The following is an 11,403-nucleotide window of genomic DNA, read 5'->3' as shown; positions in this document are numbered from 1 at the left end:
ACAGCTCTCTGCTACACAACAGGCAGGAGCTGCTCAGCATTGTTCTTCTCAGCTGTTGCCCTTTGATAAATAGCGAGAAAGTAAGGAGAAGAAAATGCTCTACATTTTACCCCGCCTTGGCATTAAGCTGAGAAATAAATTAACTTTTGAATTAGCCTATAGTGTTTCTGAGGATGAACTGCTTTCCTGAAGACCTGGCTTAAACAAAAGATGAAATCTAGAAAAATCTGTGTTATGAAATATGTAGCCCTGTGAGGAGCCAGGAGTTGGACTTGATGGTCCTTGTGGGTCCCTTCCAACTCCAGATATTCAACAATTATATGATTCTAGGTTTCTAGCTCCAAAATCTCTGAAAAACTTCCTTTTATCCTGGGTGCTCCAAAACAAAAACAAAACAAAACTGAAACAAACATCAAAGAAAAAGACAATGTTTAGCTTGCTTATTTTGCTATCCATCATTCTAACCAAAGTTTTCTCATCTCTACACATCCATTGACATCTTCCAAAGGTGTGTAAATCATAAAGCTTTGTATAGAGATCATCTTTTTACTCTATGCCAGGATCCCAGTTATTCTAATGAAAAATATTCACATTGTTTCAGGGACAAAAATTCAAGGTTTTGGCTTTGTCCATCACAAAATTTAGGAGCCATGGAGGGAGTTCAAGCTTACGCTGAGACAGTTTGCAAGTTCACTGCTGCGGGGCTGGTTGAGACCCATCTGTAAGAGAAGCACTCACAACTCATGTTGTCTGGGAAAACATATTTTCATTCTGCTACACATGTTAAGATATCCAAATTAGATTCTATTACAGAATGGAAATAGCAATCAAAATACTAACTAAATAAATAAAAGTCCCAAAACAAGAATTCAGCTGAGGAGCATGAAAGCAAAACAAACAAACAAAAAAGCCTTAGATGCAACAAAAGGTTGTTTTTGAATTTCTGAAATGACAAAGCAGCACTTTGTGGCAAATGGCAAGCCCCAAATTGATTTATTTTCTTAAAATCCCACAATTTGGAAACATGAACTTGCTAGTTGAAGTAGAGTTTCCCAATGAAAAACATATACACTCACAACCCTCTCTAGTGCTCCCTCCAGAAAATATCAGCACAGCACTGCCACGTGGTCCAGCAGGGAAATTTTGATTAAAGGCGTTTCAGGCAGGTTGGTGGAGTGCACAAGGGAAGGACTCCCGTGTGCATCAGCTGTTTCATTAGTATTGCTGATCACCTGCTGTGCCTGGGGACTTTGTTCTTTGGGTGGACAGGAAAACAACAGTCATTCAGATGTCACTGTAAATTTCTTGCCTGGTGGTTGCGTTCTTTAATTGTCTTAATTTCCCGGTAGTAGAAATACGCAATACTTCATGCAACCAGTTAAAGGAAACAATTATTATAACACTTGTCAACCATGAGGCGTGTCAAATATTAACAATGACTCCTCCAATAACATACCTATCTGTTTATCAGTTACCCAGAAATACTGTACCTGTTTCCATAACAGGAGCTCTTGAGTTCAGAGACTCTCCTAAAAACCTGAACATATTTCATGCTTGGTACTGATGGTAGGAGATGAAAAAATGAAGAGACCATGAAGCAGGTGAAAAAATTACATGACAGGTTTGGAGGGACCTCCTATGGGAAGGTAAAAGTTTCATCTCACTTCCCTATGCATACAGTCAGTAACTTACAATTAGTGGTTAACCTTTTTTGGGTGCAAGGAGGAACTGCTAACTGTGCCTCTGGCTATTTGTGTAGGTGGAGAATGTAGTCCTTCCTTCCATACCTCCAAGACACACTGAGATGTTAGCTTCTTGTTTCACATAGTGCTGCCACCCTAATCTCCATGCTCACCTTCCCACTGCTGCCCTGACAGATCCATTGACTCTCTCCTGAAACAGAGACAGTTTCCTCCATTTTGAGGAAATTCTGTTTTCCAAGACCTTCAGGAGTGTCCTCTCCCTGGATATTTCTGAGGTCCAGTTGAACTCTTCACCCTACAATACAGATATACATGTATACACATGCAGTGTTCAGACACTTCCATAGGCAATCTGTGAGACTCACTGTTAACATCTCCAGACTGGTATTTAAGTACCTGTGTCCATGCAAGCTCACGGAGTGAGCCTTGTGCACTGTCCCTTGATAATATGCACCGTTCATTTGCTGGCACCACTCCTGGTATGGGAGAGCACAGGCCAAGGACTGTGTCCAACCAACATGCGGACAAAAACCACGCTGTTTTGGGAAGGAAACTGATTTAGCTGCAAAGTCATGATCTCCACCACGTTACTTGCCTGAAGGCCAGGGAAACAAGCCCCTGTTCATTTTACTCGCTGCTATAGATGAAACCTCAGAGCTTGTACCTGGGAAATGCCATCCCAAGACTGTACAGAGACACAAAGTAAATGAGAGCTCTTCTGGAGTAGCAATTTCTGAAGATATACGAGCAAAAGACACAAGCAAGGGAAGAGTGGCTCTGTCTAGGCAAACAGACTCTCAGCCCTAGCTAAAATATTAACCACATTTGCCATTTTGAAAATGGACCTGACAGTAACTGCTACAGTGTGTTCATATTGTGCTAAAACCTCATAAAAAAGGCTCATCTTGCCTGTCATCATGGGGAATCACACTGCTGGGGAGCCCTGAGGCTGAAACAGAGCTTGGTAAAGACACCTGGATATGGAGGATATCTAATTCTTGCGAATAGCAGTAGCTCCCATCATCCAGATGTTGGGAAGAGCACATTTGGCATGCAGTAGGGCCAGAAGGGGAGAGAGAAGTGAATCCAGACACGTACAGCATCACCCACAGCAGCCAAGGGACAACCTCTCATACTCCCATGGCAGAGAATGGTAATACCAACCACATCCACTTAAAATCAGACCTTTGGGCATTGGCTTCACATGATGGTCCCCAGAAATAATAAGCTGATTCTTAATAAATGCTGGATTTATTTATTTATTTACTTACCCTTTGCAAATCCTGAAATCCACTTACCTGTGTTGGATCTTTCCTCAGCAAACTTGATTGAACCAGCCAGCATGGACCTTTCTGATTTCATGGAGATTTGGGATGCCCAGGTGTAAGCTCTGGCACATGGGTTTTGAGCAAGACATTCAGACTGGGAAGATTCAGATGACCACATAAGGTACAAAGAGCTCCCTCTCCTGCCAAGAGCACTCTTTCTACATTGTCTCTGAATATACAACGTGTTTATGTTTACCTTGCTGATCAGGTTAGAAGTGAAGAGAATTTTGTTTCTTTTCTTTTTTACTAAGTTTTTGTATCATTGTGTTGAAAGGGAAATTTCTGATGGAAGAAAGTCCTGAGCAATATTCAAAACTAGAAAATTTTGCAATTTCAGCCATTTAACATCTGGAATTTTGTTCCCCTCCTTCCACCCAAGTGACTTTAAACCTCTCAGGCATTATTCCTTAGGAAAACTGAAGACTCTCATCCAACAGAGGAGCTTAGGCTCCAGATCTTTTGTGTGGTGCAGTTATCCCTTACCATTTACTCCTTTCTCAGCCCAAGCAATTGGGAAGACCTGCACCCATCCTTGTCATGAATCAGAACATCCTCATTTTTTTGTGTTAGTTCAGACAACTCTGCTGTGAGTCCAGTTGCTTTAGTGAGGAAATCTGGATACATGTTAATAAGGAACCCATGTCAACAGCTACATTCTACATTTATGTGTACATGTACGTGCATGTACATATATATACACATATATATATGTATATGGCCAAATACATGGTCATTTTGCAGTGCTAGATAGATCTTTAACTGAATTACAATCATTGTGACTACTACAGATATTTCCTATGGCTATGTAGTTCGCAGTGGTATCTTCATACTGTTCAGAAAGGTGAGTAAAAGCAGGTATGGGAACTAACAGAAAGAAGTGAAGGCTGGGAGCCCCAGGGAGGAGGATCCAACCTTGGCATCCCTTACCTGAAAACAAGCAGGGAGTTAACCCATCTAAGTCATTGCCTGCAGAATCTTGTAACGTTGCCATGAGGGAGCTCACCCCCCACACCAGTGCTCCCCTGGCTGCACCCTTCCTTCGGCATCACATCACTGCAGCTCCCATAACAAATGACTCTCCCCTTTATCTCTCACACCAGCAGAGCTCGTGTCAAGCTCCTTCTGGCTATTCCAAAGCTCTTTTTTCCAGAACTAATATATTAACAAAAATATTTCTTGCTGCTTTCATTTTCCCACTGTTACATTCTCCGCTGAGTTTAATTAAATGCTCCCTGGTTGTGAAAATGGGGCAGGGAGGGTTTCTGTCCCTTTCTGCAAAAGAACCCACCGAGAAGGTTTCCTTAATCTCTCACCAGCATAAAATGAGTTTTCATTATGCCAACGAGTAAGCTTCAAAGTTTTAATTAATTTCTCTGCTTACATAAGCATAACAATATTAGTCATGTTGTTCTGTAAATTGTACTGGCCAGCCTGGATTTTTAATTAAATTAGTGTCATTACATTCAGAGAGATGAAATATATTCCACCACATGCCCTATCTAGGCAATGCTTATCCTCCTTCTTGACTCCCCCTCAATTCTTTGTGGACTGCATAGGTGGGTTTAAAGCTGGGCACACCAGATGAGCTTACCAGCAAACCACTTCTAAATTAACAACCTCAGTTTGAAAAAGATATTCCTTCAGAGAAACAGGACCCATTCACATACACTGCAAACCAAATGAAACAAGAACCCACAGGGGTCTGGGGATGGGGGAGGAATGAATGTGCCCACATATGAAAGATACTCCTCGTTGTCTGTAATTTATGAAATATTGTACAAACACAACTTCGGTTTGCTATTGTAGTCATTTACTGGTGCCTAATAAAGCATTCATTTGTGTGGTGACCTCTTCAACAATTTATAGACTTGTTTAATCATGGAAATGGAAGTCTCAAAGGAACCTCAAGAGATCAATTTCATCCCCTAGTCTTCTCTGGAGTTATATAATAAATAATAGCAACAAGAAGACCAAAACCAAAATGCATAAATAAAGGGGATACAGTCTAGAGTTTGGCCTCCTGCTGTGTTAGAGGTTATCACAGATAGATTGTCCTTGGAAAATATCTCCTCTTATTTGTAACATGCCTTAGCTCAGCCGTAACCCATACCAGATGAATTAAAGATTGACTAACAACTCTGATGTTCTTCTTACTGAGGCTTGAAGAGTGTGTATTTAATGACTAAAATGTGTTTATTTAAAAATTACATAGCAGAGCAATGACAGTCTTTTGTAAACTTCAACAACCCGTCTGTTTTGCTGCCTGCAGTTCAAAAAAATTGCCTTCCAAAACAGACACTAACCTTTGGTCTCTGCACCCACATCCCACAGAACAAATTATTTTACATCACATACACACACCACCGCTACACCGTCGACTTGTTTAAATCACTGACTGCTAAACTATTTCACGCACAGATGCTATGGCTTAATGCACTTTTTCCTGTAAGTTTGCAGAAGAAGCACAAATCCTATATGTGTCAATATTAAGCTTTTGATGGCAGCAGTTTTTATGTTTGTTAAGCCTGGGAACAGTTTTTATGTTAGTTAAGTCATGATGCAGAGGTGGAACAAATGCTCTCCAGGGTGTGGACTGCAGTTCTGGCCCTGCCATCGTTACCCATGAGTAACATCTGGGGCTGTAGCCAATTTTTCCCTTCCTGCCCCACATCTAAGAGATACAAGATGTGGGTTGTTCCCTGGACCTGAAAGAAAGTGGCAAAGGTCACACACAGAGCAACAAGGAGAAGGACAGAAATCCCAATGAGGACACAAGTCCTTGGGTTGTATGGGTGTGTCTCAGTGCAAAATGTAGATATGGACATAGATATAGATACAGGTGTAGGTTTAGGTGTAGACAGATACAGATATGGATACAGATGCAGGTATAGATATGGATATACTAGTATATTGCATTTTTTTTAAATTATACAATAATGAAAAATACATTTTTTAGTTGATCTCATTGCCTGCATAGACTTAGGCACCCAGAACCAGCTGCAGCACTGCATTACCCCTCAGTTTCCCTATCAATGCGTGAGCCCAGCCTGCAGGACCACCTTTGAAGGAGCAATGACCTGAGCTTATTTAGCACCTCATGGTACTTCTCAATGGAGAAGCAAGAAAGGCAATTCCCATCCTGCAGCCAACGGCATGATGCACCCCAGCAGTTCTGCTTTCTGTCTGGGCAGTAACGATGTCTGCCCCAAGCATTTTCTGCGATAGAGCTTCTCCCAGCATCTGGGAGGGGACATGCCTGCTTGGGGCTTTTAGTGGGAAGCCAGGAAATGTTTGCTGACCAAAACAGTAAAGTCAATCCCTTCCAGCCCCGTCAGGAGCTAAGCAGGACTCAGAGTCTTAGTCTAGAAACTCCTGTACGGACAGACATAAAGCTAAAGGATACTTCAGCCTTGCTCCAGCTTGTTGCTCATTGAAGTATAATGAGGGCTCTTCCCATCACAGCTCCATGGGACTTCTGGCTTTGGGGACAGAATAGCATTCACCATGATGAAACAGTAATTGTTCAGTCAGCTGGAGAATGGGTGACTCCTAATGCAGTAGTGAAATCATCCACCTGAAATTTGGGAGCAGAATTGTCTGAGTCTGTCTCCTTTTGCATATTTAAAGACAGTCAGAGATGAAGGAGTGGCTTCAGCTAGAGAAACTGGAAGCAACCTCCCAGTGAAATAACAAGCAATTGTTTTGTGTCCCAAGGCACATCTCAGAGCTCAGGAATGAGGCAGGTCTGGAGCACACACCTGAATCTCTGTTAAAAATCCAAGATAAGCTTTCTAAGAAGTGAAGCATGATGGGGAGAGAGGATGAAGATAGATTTTTCCTTGTCCTAGCAATTTCTTCCTTCATTAAACACAAGTGAATGCAACTTTTTTATTTTTTAACCATTCAACATCTCAGAGCCAGCCATAATGCCAAAACAAATCAGGACTGAGCAAGGCCAGGTCTAAAGTGGCCTGAAACAACTGCTGGCCTAGCCTGTGCACTAGTGACATTTCGTGTCAGTTGAATCATCTAAAATGAGAACAGTGGAAGTCACAAAGATTTGTATAGGTGAAAAAATGGTACTTTACCTGTGAGCAGAAGCTCTGAGCTTCCTTGATACCACACACTAGCTATGTAAGGAGGCAATGTATGCTAAAGGGAAGCTGCCAAGAGCAGCTTGAAATTCCAGCTTCCTGCTGTCAAAAATAAAAAATTGGAGCAGGATTAAATAAATAAATAAACAAACAGGCCTAAACTGTAGGAGTAATATGCCATTCATTTTTGAGTGGTGGTCTTTGAGGCTGTGAATTCTGCTACCGCTCTGCTATGAAAGGATATAACAGTTATTATTATTAATAATAATAATAATATGGAATAGAAGGATGGTGGAATTAGGTCACTATCATAACTTTCCCAGGAAAATGTAAAGTACAGATAATATTTGTTTCCATTTTGGGGGGAACAATTCCTTTGAAATGGTAGAAGTAGATCATTAATGGAAGCAACTTAATGCAATGGAACTACTCCAAATTAACCCCACTGACAACCTAGCTCAAAGCAAATACAAGTGTCTACAAACAGTTAAATGATCCCTGAGTGAGTGTTATGTATGTTTGCAGGAGTTGAGCTCAAATTATAAAACTGTGATCTGGATTTTGGCTGAAACATTAGAGTTCAAGAATGTTCATAACAAAGGTTTTGCTTCATTTTGACATTAAATATGGAGATGACAAGTCACTGAAGTGTGAAGGCAGGAGATATTTATGAGGAAACATTTAAGTGAAATGAATGTTTTCCAGTCAGATAAAAATAGAGTATAAATTTTCAGACAAACATTTTTAAAAATGTGTTGGTTTTTGTTTTTTGTGTTTGTTTGTTTTTGTTTTTTTTTTAAGTTTTAGAGCAAACATTCTAGAGAAAGAAACTGCTCTTTATAATAATGTTAATTTAATTGGAAGTTCATTTTCCCCAATGGATAAAGAAGAATGTGAAATACTGAGCAGTGGAGAAGCCCTGGTAGATCAGGAAGGATTTGTGGTCTGGAGGTATGTCTGCACTGAAGCACAGAAAGCAATAGGATGAGATTATAGGTAATTCATCTGAAAAGTCTAGGTTAAAGAGGAGAGCAATGCATTTGTGTCCACTATACAGAGGGACAAAGAGGGATCATAAATTTATTCGGGAAACATACCTAAAAGCAAAAATCCTTTCACTGTGTAGCTATTTTCTGGTTATGCAGATCAGGAAGTATTTAGTTTGGCTGAATCAAGGACTAAGATGACTAGTGACTTAGCGAATAAATAAATCAACAGGGGCCTGACACCCCATTCAGCTGGACCAATTTAACTCATGAGCAGTTGTTCTGAAATCATTCAAGTTCTTTCAGCACACAAATGGTAAGCAAGATTAGACCTGGGGTGCTCAGACCCAGAGAGAAGCCTCTTGCAACAAAATATAATGATTTAATCCTTTATGCAACCAGAAGTTAAGGAGGACTAGAGCTTTCTTATGTCCCCAGATAGAGAGAAAAAAGCACAAAGAAACAGGTCAGTGACATCTGGTGCATACTGTTGGCTAATACCTAATTGTATCCTTTGGATGTAGACAGTGGTAACAGCAAGTTAGATTTTTATGAGGACTGTGGAAAAAAAAAAAAAAGAAAGAAAGAAAGAAAGAAAAAAGAGAGAGCAGATTTGTATAGAAAGTTTAGTAATGCAATCTCTGATAGATCAGATTAGTTGCTGACATGGAAAATTATCTCAGTGAGTTGCTTTAGGTAAGTGGTGAGGGAAATGAAAAAATTCAGAGTAGCTGCTAAAAGCCAAAAGTAATTTATCCCCCACTCTGGCATAAGAAAGACCAAGGGGAGAAAGGCAAAGCCTTCTGAGCCCTTCATTTCCAATGGTGCTTCATTTACACAACTCATACCACAGTCAAAACCCCGTAAAGGACCTGGACTTCTAGAAACTGGTACAGCATGGATAGTAACAGGAAACCCCTCAGGAGAAGGATTTTTCCCACCTTCCAGGTAGTATTTCACAGAATGACAAGCATGAATTACTTGCCCACTCCTTTTCAACGCCCTCACACTGTCAGATGATAGCAAGCATCCCCAGTACAAATGAGAAACAGGCCCAAAATTCCAGAAAATAAGACTGTGGGATTTTTTGAATGCCTCAGTAGTTGGTAATATGAAATTATGTAAATTTAGGTTAATTAAAAGGATATGCCAGTACATACATATTTTCTGAATCTAGAAAATGACACGCTTCAGAAAGCAGAAGGCTGACTTTACTGGGAGAAGAGGGAAAAAGAGCTTGGGAATCCAGTACCACAGATATTTTACAGTGATGAAGGTAACATTCCAAGTTAATCCTTCTCTGCATCCCTAAGAATTTTCACACATTTTCTGTGTAAGGAATTTTCCGTTTCAGCTAAGAAACTGTCTACGTCTTTCTCACAGTTTCCCATGTTTTATGTGCATCAGAAACATCTCCACCAGGAGTCTTTGCTTGAACAATTATTTGCAGCAGTTGGGTGTTTCTCCTTCCTACAGTCTCCACCACTAACAGAAAGTATCTGTAGATTATCAGTCAGTCTACTACATTAGTAAATCACTACCTTTGCTGTGCAGATACTGTGCTAAGGAGGACTTTGCCATGGATACCAGAAGATTCTTTCCTAAGGTTTCCCATTTGCTCTCCAAAAGACTGCTAAGAAGATCCTTGTATCTGAGGAATGGAGCCAAACATGATAAACACAGTAGGTTAGAGTTGTGGGGAGCCTTTAGGATTAAATGCTAACAATTTCATTCCATTGAAAGTACCTTAATGACAGAGAAGCATTAGGCAATGAGTAGCACTACAAGTGGCTTTGCGGGGAGAGAAGGCAATACTGTCAGGAGCTCTGCTCAAGCTGCCTGGGAAATCTGCTCCATGGGAAGAGTTTTTTTTCCAGCATGATGATAAGATTGTTGTCCTGACACAGAACAGCAATTAAAATTAAAATATATATATTTTTAAAGCAGGATTCTGAGGCTCATGGCTACCTGCTTCTGACCTATCAGGGTTTATATATCAGCACAAATATTTTTTACATTTTGTTCAGTGTTTTAAGCATCCCTACAATAAAATAGTGAGGAAATGTCAGTCATGGTGTCTTCACTTGAAAGAAAAACTTTGATGGTGCCTTAATGACTTTACTTCTCCCTTGGTTGCACCAAAACTCTTGCTGAGCACCCATTTACAGGCTTCTAGTGGACACAAATAAAAAGACACTTCAGTGGAGCAGTGTGGCTTTTTAGAAATTAGAAGAAAATGTACAGAATTTAATTGTCAAACCAAAAGCAGAAGCATTCCATCTAGGAAATTTTTAGGCATGGGAACCTTGCAACAACAACAACAAAAGTCAACTGTGTAAAATAAAACCACAGCACACAGATATTTTCTAATAATTATAGCTGAAAAATATGATTCTTGGTACAGTTTTTGCCCTGGTGGGGTTTTTCAGTATGGTCAGCATTGCTGTGTTACTAGCCACCATGTTCTCTGTGCTCCTGAAGACACCTGTGCATTTAGTGGTTCAGATGGAGATGTATGCCTGCATGAAACAGCAAGGATGAACACAGAAAATCACTGAACCCTGTCCTAGTTGGTGAAAACCTAGAAAAGAATTGCATCTTTTAGTTTTTCCCCTTTTCTGATTCAAACAAAAACATAACATCTGCCTGTGCCACCTCAGCAAAATGACAGCTGACTGCACTGCTTCTTACCCCACTCCCTCTTCAAACTGGGAGAGCAGTGGGAAGCAGGACATTAGGAATAACAAATTCCCAGCTAGTTCTCACCTCTCCTGAGGAAGTTTTCCTACCTTCCCCAGCTGCAAGATATTGATGTCAGCTGTAGCATTAATGATGGAGAGGTAAGTCATGCTTGATGACAGCTGGACAGCATTTGTCAAGGACCCTCAGTTCTTATGACCACATCTCCCTGTCTTTACATGAAGATGTGAAGCAGCTTTGGGAGGCATGTAGCAGAGGTTAACCCACTTCTATGCTCAAGACAGTGATGTGAGTGAGGTTATATAGCTCTGAGACCCATAACAAAGGCGGGGGGGGAGCTTCCATCAGTTTGTAAATACCTCCAAAGGGGACTACAGGTTTGTTTGTTCACAGTGTCCTACTCCCATGTGGGCTGCATATTGCTGAGAGTAGGAGCACATCTCCAGAAACAGTCATAAAACTTGCACCACACACCTGCATGGCTGGCGCTTCCATTTCTCCTCCCAAAAAAGCGTCTGCATGTACAACGCAGATAACTGCAGAAGCAGATGTGTGCTTAATTATCCAGTTGGCACAAGCAAACATGTGCTGT

At 40.7% G+C, this 11,403-nt stretch overlaps 1 long non-coding RNA gene across 1 annotated transcript; it reads right to left on the bottom strand.

The window, feature by feature from the left end:
- Positions 1-1,524: 1,524 nt before the first annotated feature.
- On the bottom strand, positions 1,525-11,084 carry LOC311436468. The gene is made up of 4 exons (XR_014692879.1): positions 10,901-11,084; positions 6,435-6,605; positions 3,002-3,093; positions 1,525-1,998 (listed from the first exon to the last, which is right to left on the bottom strand). It is a non-coding gene; the product is annotated as an uncharacterized lncRNA (long non-coding RNA).
- Between the last annotated feature and the right edge of the window lie 319 nt (positions 11,085-11,403).

This window comes from Aythya ferina (genome assembly GCF_964211825.1).
Source record: "Aythya ferina genome assembly, chromosome: 4".
NCBI lineage: Eukaryota > Metazoa > Chordata > Aves > Anseriformes > Anatidae > Aythya > Aythya ferina.
Note: the sequence above shows the minus strand (reverse complement) of the source record. Positions and strands in the feature narration are given on the sequence as shown.